At 39.9% G+C, this 12179-nt stretch overlaps 1 protein-coding gene and 1 pseudogene across 3 annotated transcripts in view; one reads left to right on the top strand and one right to left on the bottom strand.

The window, feature by feature from the left end:
- The window catches only part of IMMP2L (inner mitochondrial membrane peptidase subunit 2), an 876168-nt gene that overhangs the window by 140275 nt on the left and 723714 nt on the right, over positions 1-12179 (top strand). The gene's annotated exons all lie outside the window — the stretch shown is intronic.
- LOC125080834 (platelet-activating factor acetylhydrolase IB subunit alpha1-like) lies at positions 9395-10017 on the bottom strand (annotated as a pseudogene).

Below are 12179 nucleotides of genomic sequence, written 5' to 3'. Positions count from 1 at the left end.
GTTCATACTCAATTTGTTCATATTTTTTTGTGATTCATCTTTATCGGATCTTTGCAAAACACTGTAGTTATTTTGCTAAGATACAATAATTCCTTTTTTGCACTTATATTTCATCAGATTGTGAACAGTTTAATTATTGCCATTATAGCAAGAACAACTGATAATAAGTGTGGGAACAAAGCATTGACTCTCGGGGCACCTGGGTGGCTCAGTGGGTTAAAGCCTCTGCCTTCAGCTCAGGTCATGATCCCAGTGTTCTGGGATCGAGCCCCACATCGGGCTCTCTGCTCTGCAGGGAGCCTGCTTCCACCTCTCTCTCTGTCTGCCTCTCTGCCTACTTGTGATCTCTGTCAAATAAATGGATGAAATCTTTAAAAAAAAACAACATTGACTCTCGGTGAGTGTACAATTTGAGGTGTAGGGAGAAGAGCACGTGTATGGTAGACTGGACAACAGAGTGTCCTACCCTAGCGCCTTGGTGGGCATGTTTCACAGAGGGATTGGAGAGCTTTGACTCCCTGGGTGTTAGGTAAGATCTGCTGCTGTATTTATGATGCTCACAAACTATCCAGCTCCTTTGTTCCTAGGCTTTGTAGAAATTCAGAGGTCTTTTGAAAATCTCTCATTTATATATTAATCATTATCCATGTTTATAATTATTACTAAAAATGAACTTAATGGAATATGTTAGTAGTTGGAGCTGGTATTAAAGTAGATAATAGACTTTCAAATAAAACTTGTAGGAATTCTCAAATTTACAAGTAAATTTTTTTTATGATAGTTGAATATATTTTGGCAGTAATGGTAGGGAGTATATTGCAAATTGATCATTGAAATCTGTCTTTTAAACTTATCCTATAATTAGAGTTTGACTCTTCATATTTCTGTGTGTATAAATTTGTCTGTGTTTGCTTTGTTTTAAAATGTGAAACTAAAAATACACAGAAGTTGAAATTTAGTCCCACTGTAGTCCCATAATCTCCTCCTATTTTGTTCTGTTGCTAAGCCAGAAATTCACATTTGCTAGATTATTATCTATTGCCATGGAAATCGTTTTGTTATATTTCAATTTCACTACAGGAACAAGCAGCAGGAGTTAATGGACCCTAAGAGGGAAATTTGTTGTTTAAATAATGGTTATCTTTTTTTTTTTTTTTTTAAGATTTTATTTATTTATTTGACAGAGAGAAATCACAAGTAAGCAGAGAGGCAGGCAGAGAGAGGAGGAAGCAGGCTCCCTGCTGAGCAGAGAGCCCGATGCGGGGCTCGATCCAGGACCTGGGATCATGACCTGAGCCGAAGGCAGCGGCTTAACCCACTGAGCCACCCAGGCGCCCCTAATGGTTATCTTTTATATTTGGCTAACACGGAAAGGGGACAGTACAATTCTTTTGTCACACAGTATGAGAAGGTAAATGGATGAGAGTTAGAGGCAGAATTCACCTTAAGAAAATTCATGGCTGTCTTGTGAGTCAGAAATTACATGACCCACTCACAAGCTGAACTGTAAAAGGTGTCCTTACAGAGCTATGTTTCATCAAACAACAAAGGAAGTCCTCGTTGTGGGTTTGGCTCCCCAGAGGTGAACAGTGAGGTGGAGCTTTGGGTGCAAGATGTGCATCAGGGGCTGTGTGCTGTGGCAGGAAGGGGAAGCTGCAGGATTGGGCAGGCCCCATGAAACTCAGGTGGTATTGCCCTTAGGGTTGCTTCCTGTTGCCCCTGCCTTGTCGTGGGATGTGGGCAGCCCCCATGTGGGGCTGTTCTCTGCAGCTACAGGAGATTGACATCTCCGGACATGGGCACTGTCTTCTGACCACACTCCCTGCACGTGGCAGTCAGCCGGTCCATCCTTGAAGGCTTATCTTGGAGATGAGTCTGTCTACATGATCTTTTTCTTCTATGAGTCTTAGCGATTTCCTGCAGTTTTATCCTTATGGTATTTATAATTCCCGGTATACATCACCTTTAATCAGGCAAGTGTTCACATTTTTTAGACATATTGGTGATAAAAGCCCTTTTAACGTTGTGATTTGGTTTAAGTGCTTTTTGAATTATGTAGATTGTGTTCTGCCTCTAGCTATAGCATATCCTTTTTTTTTTTTTTTTAAATTCATAGCGGACTGTGGCCCTTTATAGAAAGTTAAGGCTTTTCTGAATAGTATGTGACCATTTATAAGTGGACATATTTTTTTAAACTTTTTATTTTATAATGATTTCAAACTCAGAGAAACGTTTCAAGAAAAGGACAAAGAGCTAACATAAGTTCTTCACTCACATTCCCTGTTATTAGTATTTTACTATAGTTGCTTTATTGTATTCTCCTCCTCCTCCCTCTTTCTCCCTCACCCTTTACTCTGATGCATTCTTGTTTTGGAGTTTGTTCATTTGTTTGTTTGTTTTCTTGGGTTGAGATGAAAAATTGCAGACATGATGCCTTAGTATTCCTTTGGTACTTCAGTATTTCCTAAAAATGAGGATGTTGTTTCCTTTGCCTTTGGAGACATACCTTAAAAGAAGTTGCTGTGGCTGATTTCGAAGAGGTTACTGCCTATGTTCTCCTCTAGGATTCTGATGGATTCCTGTCTCACGTTGAGGTCTTTTATCCATTTCGAGTTTATCTTTGTGTACGGTGTAAGAGAATGGTCAAGTTTCATTCTTCTACATATAGCTGTCCAGTTTTCCCAGCACCACTTATTGAAGAGACTTTCTTTTTTCCACTGTATATTTTTTCCTGTTTTGTCGAAGATTATTTGACCATAGAGTTGAGGGTCCATATCTGGACTCCCTACTCTGTTCCTCTGGTCTATGTGTCTGTTTTTATGCCAGTACCATGCTGTCTTGGTGATCTCAGCTTTGTAGTAAAGCTTGAAATCAGGTAACGTGATGCTGCCAGTTTTATTATTTTTTTTTTTTTAACATTTCCTTGGCAATTCAGTGTCTCTTCTGATTTCATACAAATTTTTGGATTATTTGCTCCAGCTCTTTGAAGAATACTGGTGGAATTTTGATTGGAATGGCATTAAAAGTATATAGATTGTTCTAGGCAGTATAGACATTTTAAGAATGTTTATTCTTCCTATCCAAGAGCATGGAATGGTCTTCCATCTTTTTGTGTCTTCTTCAGTTTCTTTCATGAGTGTTCTGTAGTTCCTCGAGTACAGGTCCTTTACCTCTTTGGTTAGGTTTATTCCCAGGTATCTTATGGTTCTTGGTGCTATAGTAACCAACTTCATCAAGATCAAAAGCTTCTGCACAGCAAAGGAAACAGTCAACAAAACAAAGAGGCAACCCACGGAATGGGAGAAGATATTTGCAAATGACAGTACAGACAAAAGGTTGATATCCAGGATCTATAAAGAATTCCTCAAACTCAACACACACAAAACAGATAATCATATCAAAAAATGGGCAGAAGATATGAACAGACACTTCTCCAATAAAGACATACAAATGGCTATCAGACCCACGAAAAAATGTTCATCATCACTAGCCATCAGGGAGATTCAAATTAAAACCACATTGAGATACCACCTTACACCAGTTAGAATGGCCAAAATTAGCAAGACAGGAAACAACGTGTGTTGGAGAGGATGTGGATAAAGGGGAACCCTCTTACACTGTTGGTGGGGGTGCAAGTTGGTGCAGCCACTTTGGAGAACAGTGGAGATTCCTCGAGAAATTAAAAATAGAGCTTCCCTATGACCCTGCAATTGCACTACTGGGTATTTACCCCAAAGATACAGATGTAGTGAAAAGAAGGGCCATCTGTACCCCAATGTTTATAGCAGCAATGGCCACGGTCGGTCACCAAACTGTGAAAAGAACCAAGATGCCCTTCAATGGATGAATGGATAAGGAAGATGTGGTCCATATACACTATGGAGTATTATGCCTCCATCAGAAAGCATGAATACCCAACTTTTGTATCAACATGGATGGGACTGGAAGGGATTATGCTGAGTGAAATAAATCAAGCAGAGAGAGTCAATTATCATATGGTTTCACTTATTTGTGGAGCATAACAAATAGCATGGAGGACATGGGGAGATGGAGAGAAGGGAGCTGAGGGAAATTGGAAGGGGAGGTGAACCATGAGAGATTATTGACTCTGAAAAACAACCTGAGGGTTTTGAAGGGGCGGGGGGTGGGAGGTTGGGGGAACCAGGTGGTGGGTATTGGGGAGGGCATGTATTGCATGGAGCACTGAGGGTGGTGCAAAAACAATGAATACTGTTACGCTGAATAGAAATAAAAAAAAATAAAAAAAAATAAGGATGTTGTTCCACAGAACCCAATATAATAATCAAAACAGGAAATAAATATTTATATAATATTACCATCTGTTTCTCAGATCTCATTCACAACTCACCAGTTGTCCCAGTGATGTTCTTCATGAGTCCAGAATCCGGGATCACACCTTGTGTTTAGTTGCCCGGCACAACTGCTCTCCTTCAGTCTGGAACTGTTCCTTAGTCTTCTCTTATTTTCATGAACTTGATATTTTGAAAGAGTTCAGCCAAATCATGCTTCTTCTCTATTTGGTTTTATCTGATGTTTCCTCATGAATGAGTTCAGATTATTTTGGGCAGGATTACCATAGAAGTGATGCTTCATTCTTAGTTCATCATGTTAAAAGTTGGTCAGGTATGTCTTATACTTTTCTTGTTTGTTCCAGCCTTGGAATTACTAAGAAATGGAAAATGACATTTAGACATTTAGAAACCAAGGTCTGGGTTCTAAAGATCCTCATTGCTCCTGGAGTATCATTCCTGCTAGGTCTTCTCAGGGAATGGAATTAGAAAATACAGGTTTTTACAAACTCTCTCTCTATGTCTGTCTGTCTGTCTATCTATCTATCTATGCCTGGATCCTGTTAACCTCAAATGTTTACCTGTTTGCTCATTTCACCCTGTATATAACCAATCTCTAATCTATGTGGATCACCAATGTGGCTTGGCCCTGCTATCCCCAACCAGCTGGTTGAATATTGGGTTTTGGCTTTGCTAGTGATGCCAAGTACTTGCTCAGTCACAACCAAGAGGAAGGGACCCCCGATGCATCTTATGTTTCCTATTCCTATTATTACTTTTCTGTGGATATAAAGCACTGCAATGATTCCAAAAGCAAATTCAGCAGAGGAGGTAGTATGTGTTATGGGCTATATTATAAAAGACATTCCTAAATTAAAAATGGGATTCTCTAGTGGTTTAGTGGTTTCTTTTTTAGTTTTGTTTTTTCAAAATGAGTACTGTTCTAAGATGTGAATGACAGGATTTTCGTGCTTAGCTTAAGATTCTGTTAAGGACAATAATAATAGCACTGGGATATGTGCTAAGCATTTTGATATTAAATATAGTTTCTGAATAAGAAACCATTTACATTGTTAAGGCAGATCTTTCTTTGGTTTCTTTTGGATTTATTTCTTGGTCACTCAATAAGTGATAGCTATTAGCAAAAACAATTTTTGTTGTGCCTTGTTTGTTGGTTGGTAGTAATGAGAATAGTTATTGAGTCCGATAATTTTGTGCTTTTATTTTCAAGTAACAAAGTGTTCTTATTTTGTGATGATACTAAGGAAAGGCAGTTTAAAAGCTAGTTTTAAAGGATCTGTAGCTTTGAGAGGTTATAATTTAGAATGGAGGCATGGTGGTCAGAGGAAATGAGCCAAAGTTAAAAGCCTTTTCTGTGCCATTGAATCTGTAACCATCCTCAAAGTACTCGGCACTTTATGTCACAAAAAAGCCTCAAATCCCGTGGGTAAATGTTATCTGTAGGAACCTCATCATTTCTGAAAACAGTTCTTTTATTCTTAAAGTGTTTGAACAAGAAATACAAATAATAGTATTTTCTTCTCTTTTTGCAGGACAACATATGGATATAGGGGTTCTGCTATTTTTGAATAAGTGCTTTGTGATATAAAAAGCAAAATCAAATTTAAAATTAATGGTTGGTTAGACAGAAACTTAAGGTGTTGGTTAAATCTCTTTTGCCTCCTTTGGGAAGCAGGGGTGTCAGTTCTCTTTTCTTGTGGGGTTGTTTTATGCTTGATTTTCTTTTGGAAGATAAAATATAATTCTTTGTCAGCCAAACATTTATGGCATAGACACTTTTGCAAATAGCTTTAAAGGTAGAGCTTGATTATATATAAGCTGTGAGGAGCACACAAGATGTGGGCAAAGCAGTTGATGAGCAATGAATGTGGTTGTACAGAGGAGAGAAGTGAGTGAAGGCTCACATCATTCTTGTGCCCTAAATATGTTCACATTTTCTCATGAGTCTTTTATGATTTCTGCTCTCCTTGTGCAGTATAACTTTAGTTGATTCTTATCCCATTCCTTGTCTCCTTTACTCTGTCTCTCTCCCTGATACAAACTCACTCACACACAAATACACATACAATCACACTGGAACTTAAATAATTCGCGTGCTTAGAAGTGTTCCCAGCTGGAGGCCACACAGGGCCAATGTCTATAATTGTGTGTTTGTGTATACGTATGTATACACACATACACACACATGCACACACATTCCATTTTCAAATAGTTGGCACTGAAAGTACTTGGCTTACTGTAGTACAATATGCAGCTCATGTTTGTTGAGTGAAGGAATCTGAGCCCAAAAAGACAAGTAATATTAAGGACCGAAGTGAACAGAGTGAAGGAATGGGCAGAGTCTCGTGAAGACATGATTTCTTCTATGAAGATTCGTTTGTTGTACGGATGGCTTCTCCAGAATGATCTAGTATTCATATGGAACAGTTGTTAGGTTGAATCCACTGCTTTTCCCCACCTCTCTGAACCAAAATTTATTTCTGATTAACAGAGGGTAGTTAATTGAACTGTCCTGATATGTCACTGGAAAGGGTAGATCACGCCTTAGATGAAGGCAGTGATCTGGGTAGGGGGCCAGATACGTGTACTTTTCCCTCCTCTCGATAAAGGTCTTCTTACTGCAGCTCATTTTATGTCTTGTGACAGCCAAGTAACACAGAGTATAGTGAAATGACTTTTGTGTGACAGAAACCATAGCAAACCATGCAGGACATTTGCCTTTAAAAACAACAATAAAAAGATCAAACATTCTCTAGTTACCACTTTAACAGTTTACAGTTTGGAGTGGTACTGCTAGTCCTGTCAATGAAAATTACCGGTTGGCATCTTTTTGGAGTATCTAAATGTGTGGTCAGGGACCCACTTGGGCACAGGGTAGTGCTATGAGCCCAGTTCACGATTTTCTGTACTACTTCCTAATGTGTCCGAAATGCTGAGAGCAGGGCACTGCTTCCCCTGCTACTTTTTTCAAATGTCAATATCTTCCCCTTTCTTTCCACGTAGAGTTACATTTATTCCATGGTATAGCAGCAAGTCCACTTCTAACTTATTGAAACCATTTTCCTCCATTTGGTACTAAGTCCAAAGTTTCAGGGACAAAAAAATTCTTCAAGTCGGTTATTAGGTATAATAGAGAGCCCAACGAAAATGCATACATGTGTACACCAAAAGATATACACAAGAATGTTCATAGCAGCATTCCTCCTAATAGCCCCACATGGAAACACCTCTAAGGTCTATCAACAGTACAATGAATACATTGTGGTATATTCATCAAATGTGGTGTAGTCATTCATTGTATAGCAATGGAAACAAATGAACAGCTGGTCCAGGTGGCAACATAGATGAATCTCAGTCATGTTAAAGGAAGCCAGATGAAAAAGAATACATCATGTATTCAATTTCTATAAAGGTTTACCATCGACAAACGTCAGTTTTGGTTTTGGAAACCAGGATAATGATTACCTTTGGGAAGGAGGAAGAGTAGTGACTCAGAACGGGCAGACCCGTGGTGTAGTTACTGGCGTGGGTGGCGGTTACATGGTTATCTTCACGTTGTGATAAGTCATGCCGAATCATCACATTTGTGCCCCTTTCTGTGTGTGTTATGTTTCCATTAAAAAACTTATTTAAAAAAAAATTGATGTAATTACCCTCTTGTCTGTAGTGTAATGTCTACTTTTTTCTGGATGCTTTCAAGGTGTTTTTCTTTGTCTTAGATTTATGTTTGACTATAACTTGTATAGGTGTGATTTTCATTGTAATTTTCCTCCTGTGTTTCACTGAGCTTTGTGAATCTATAATTTCATGCTTTTCACCAAATTCAGAAAGCATGCTGCCAATATATTTTTTAATTAGACTTAAAGAAAGTAGAGGGACTAAGCTCACCTATACTTCGCATACCCTCAGGAAAAGACGACACCGTATATGCATTATTCGTTTTAAGCATATACTTTGTTTTATAGGTCAGCATCTCAACTTTGCAAGTTCCTGCCTCCCAGCTGGCCCCATAAAACTGAACTGAACCAGTTTTCCCATTTTTTCTAAGTTCTTGTCTAGCCTGTCAACTCTTAAGCCACTAACGATTAACCAATGTATACCCTTACCTTAGACTATACCTCCTAAAGCTCTTCACAGTGGAAGGCTTTCTCTTTATCATTGTGTTTCAGGGGCCACTGAAGACTGGTGGTGTTGTATATATACAGATGTATGTATAGGTGTTGACCACTCACACCTAGCTTTTGCCAGCTCAGTGCAGATTCTTTTGTGCATGAAGAATACCCACCCTTTTTCTCTTCCATTAACTGGCCAGAGGGAACTTCTTGTGATGCCAGTTTATGTGGATTGAGGGAGAAGTGCTGAAGGATTAGGGGAAGGTACTATAATAGTCCGAGTCATCTGCTCATTCAGCTTAGCTGTGGCCATGTTCCCAGTCTTCGAGGGAGTGGAGTGCTATTGTGCCCATCTAGTTGTATGGTTTGGCGAATCAGATAACGGCAGCTTATGATGGTGGTTTGATTGTTCACCTAGTCCCTTGATGTCCTGTGGTCAGGTGTTCCAGCTCTCCCAGGGACCACTAGCAAATTGGGAGAGCAATCTTAATAAGGTCCCCAAGAACCACATGTGATTAGCACTGACGCATTGTGCTATGACACTGACCATGCGGTTGTGCAGTGGCCATTTCTAAAGGCACTTTCTGGTTATAAAGCATTCGCATATGTTCTATCTCATAGGACACGGTATCCTTTCTTCTGGCCTCTGGGTCTACAGATGTAAAATGCCCAATGTGAAATCGAGATTACACAGAGGACCTGGCTATTCTGGTGGCTCTGCAGTCCATGGCACAACTACTAGTACTAGTACTACTACTACTACTACTACTACTGTTACTACTGTTAACTACTACTTCTACTACTATTACAACTATTGCTGCTGCTGCTGCTAGTACTACTACTACTACTGTTACTACTACTTCTACTACTATTACTACTACTTCTCCTCCCTCTTTTTCTCCTTTCTCTTCTTCTTCTTCTTCAATGAGAATTTAATGTTGGGGAAGGAACTTAGGGTGTAGCCTTTGGCAAGGGGACATGCTGGCCCTGATTTTGGGCCACAGATGCAGAAGCAGGCAGGGCAGGGCCCGACAGACAGGTGTGCAGCCCAGGTGGCACAGTTCCAGGTATTCGTACAAGCCATAGTGACTTATGGTGCCATCTGAGTGCGCAAACCTGGGGTTGACATCCAGGAAGTGGGCCCATGGGTGGCCAGCCAATGCTACCCAGAGCAACCCGTTCACCCATCAGTTTTTCTCTTGAAGTGGGTTAGGGTGCTGGCCTCTGGGAGCAGACCTGACACCATTGGTTCACCAGTTGGACAATGGTCTTGATGCCACCAGTCATTTGCTCTGCTATGTGCCTGTGGTGGTTGGTACTCACCCAGACCACTATAGTCTTGGGCCAGATTTGTTCCAGCTTCCCATTCTCCAGCTGCCAAAGCACCTATTATGTGCTGTCACTACCAATACCGAAGTTAAGTGTGTGCAGAGAAGAAAAGAGCTCCTGCCAGATCTTGCACTGGTGCATTGGATGGACCCAGGAGTCCCTGAGTAAGATGACTTTGTGTTCCTTATCTTTGCTGTGGGCTATGAAACCAGGTGCAGGGACATTCAATGTCCGTTGTCCTGCATGTCCTATACCCGCAGGGACTTGCTGGTGCCTTCTCCTCTTCACTCATCATGGTGCTACAGCTCATGCTGGATCCAGTGTCTTTTTTAAAGGCAAATTGCCATATTTGAAAGAACATAAGCAGTAGATATCCAAGATTTGGATAACAGTTGAGATTAGAACCCCAACTACTTGATTCTCTTCCTCTCCATTTGGGTCTCCACTCAAATGTCATTTTGGCTCCCAAACCAGAAATATTAAGAGTAGAGGTAGAGGGAATTTTAGGTTTCCATCTTTATGGCACAGTAACTCCACCAAATGGCTTAAACTTTGGCTGAGTATGATAGCTGTGGCTCTTCCTTTGGAAAGGAGCTAGTCAGGGTTTATGTGGAGAGGAGGAAGGCTTTGTGCCATACCCTCCACTCCAGATGCACATGGGTGGAAATCCTAGAGGGACATAAGCACTTTCTGACCCAAGACACATTAGACCACATTTTCTTCCTACTTTGCTCTTTGAGACCAATGATAATCACTTCTTACAGGTGGTTTTTTTGTTTTTGCTTTTGTTTTTTTTTTTTTTTTGTTTTGTTTTGTTTTGTTTTTTGTTTTTGTATTAGAATATAGTAAATCATGGGCCATGGAGTAGACAGAAGTTAGCTTGCTCTTAATGTGATGAATCTGTGTCTTTGGCTTTAAGAACGTTTGCTGTATGTAAGAATGAATCAGATCCTTGGTACAATAGAGAACAACATTTGTAGTTACCATTAAGCAAAGGATCCCAGTGATGACTTTATAACCTGAGTAAAGTCTTAATACAGAAAGGGTTTTTACCTGCATCTGAATTGTCATCTCTTTAGCCACTTGCACTTCCATCTTTGTGGAAAACATACTCTTTCTCCTGTTCAGAGCTATCTATACACCTGTGTTCTAGGTCTTCTCTTTCCCCAGCTCCTTAGGCATTTGTTTCATTAATTACTTATGGCCTTTTGAACTAGCCCCTCTTGCCTGATTGCTTTTCTGAGCTTTTGAACATGATCAAGTTTTTCTCAAGTCAAAACACAAAGACAAAAACACTCAGACCCTCCCTTAATTCTGTGCTCACTGCTTGATGATTCTTTTATTCACAAGTAGGATTCTAGAAACAAGCCACTGTACCTGGCCTCTCTACTTCCTTGCGTCCCCTGTGTTGTACAGCTTTCTGCGATCTTGCTTGTTCACACAGCTCTACTAGGAAGGTCATCAATCTCTGACTTCCGAATGTTATCAGTCTCTCACTTCCTAAATGTTAAAGGTCATCAGTCTGTGAATTATTAAATGTTAAACGTTTTTCAGTGCTTCTTTGAAACTATTCTTATTACTTGATTCTGTTGAGTGTTAGTTCATTAAAACATTCTTCTCTTTTGGTTTCTGAGACTCTACCCTTCATGAGTTTTTCTCCTTTGTATCTAGCTACCCCCTGTTAGTGGGCTTGCTTTCTACCCTTTCTCTCCTTTGTGGTGTCCTTAGTGTTCTTCCTTGGACTCCTGGCCCTTTCCACTCTATAGCTTTCCCCTCAGTAGTCAGAACCTCTTGTAAGGATCAGCAGCCAATTATTATGCCAATTATATACAAATAACTCCAAACTCTCAAGCGTTGGCTTAGGTCTTTTTCCTGATATCTGGTTGCTTCCCAGATGTTGCAATAAATATCCTGGAAGATAGAAGAAAATAAATTGAAGAATATCCAAGAATGAGATGATAGACATATGTGAGGATAACAGAGCTATTCTTCCTCCTTCATTTGCTATTTTGGTGTGTGTAACAACCTTGACTCCATTTCTCAGCCTAGAATGTTGATAAGCATTTCATCCTTCCATTTAGCTCACAATAGCACAACCGGCATGGTACCTGTCATATCCTAGGCATGCAGAGTTGGATGAATGAATGAATACATGACTTCTTTTCCTCCATCCCTTACATTCATTCAGTCACCAAGTTCTGTCCCTTCCACCTGGCTTTCTTCTGCTTACTGCTAGTGTAATTTCCTCCCTCCACTTCATCATCTCCACTGTTACTTGTCTAATTGAAGCTGTCTATGTAGCTTACATATATTCTGTTAACCACATTAAAAAATAAAAGAGGTGATAGTGATTTTAATAATGCATTTTATTTGATCTAGTATATCCAAAATATTATTTCAACATGTG

Source organism: Lutra lutra, chromosome 11, assembly GCF_902655055.1.
Source record: "Lutra lutra chromosome 11, mLutLut1.2, whole genome shotgun sequence".
Lineage (NCBI taxonomy): Eukaryota > Metazoa > Chordata > Mammalia > Carnivora > Mustelidae > Lutra > Lutra lutra.
The sequence above is the reverse complement of the archived record's forward strand: the minus strand, read 5'-3'. Positions and strand labels throughout refer to the sequence as shown.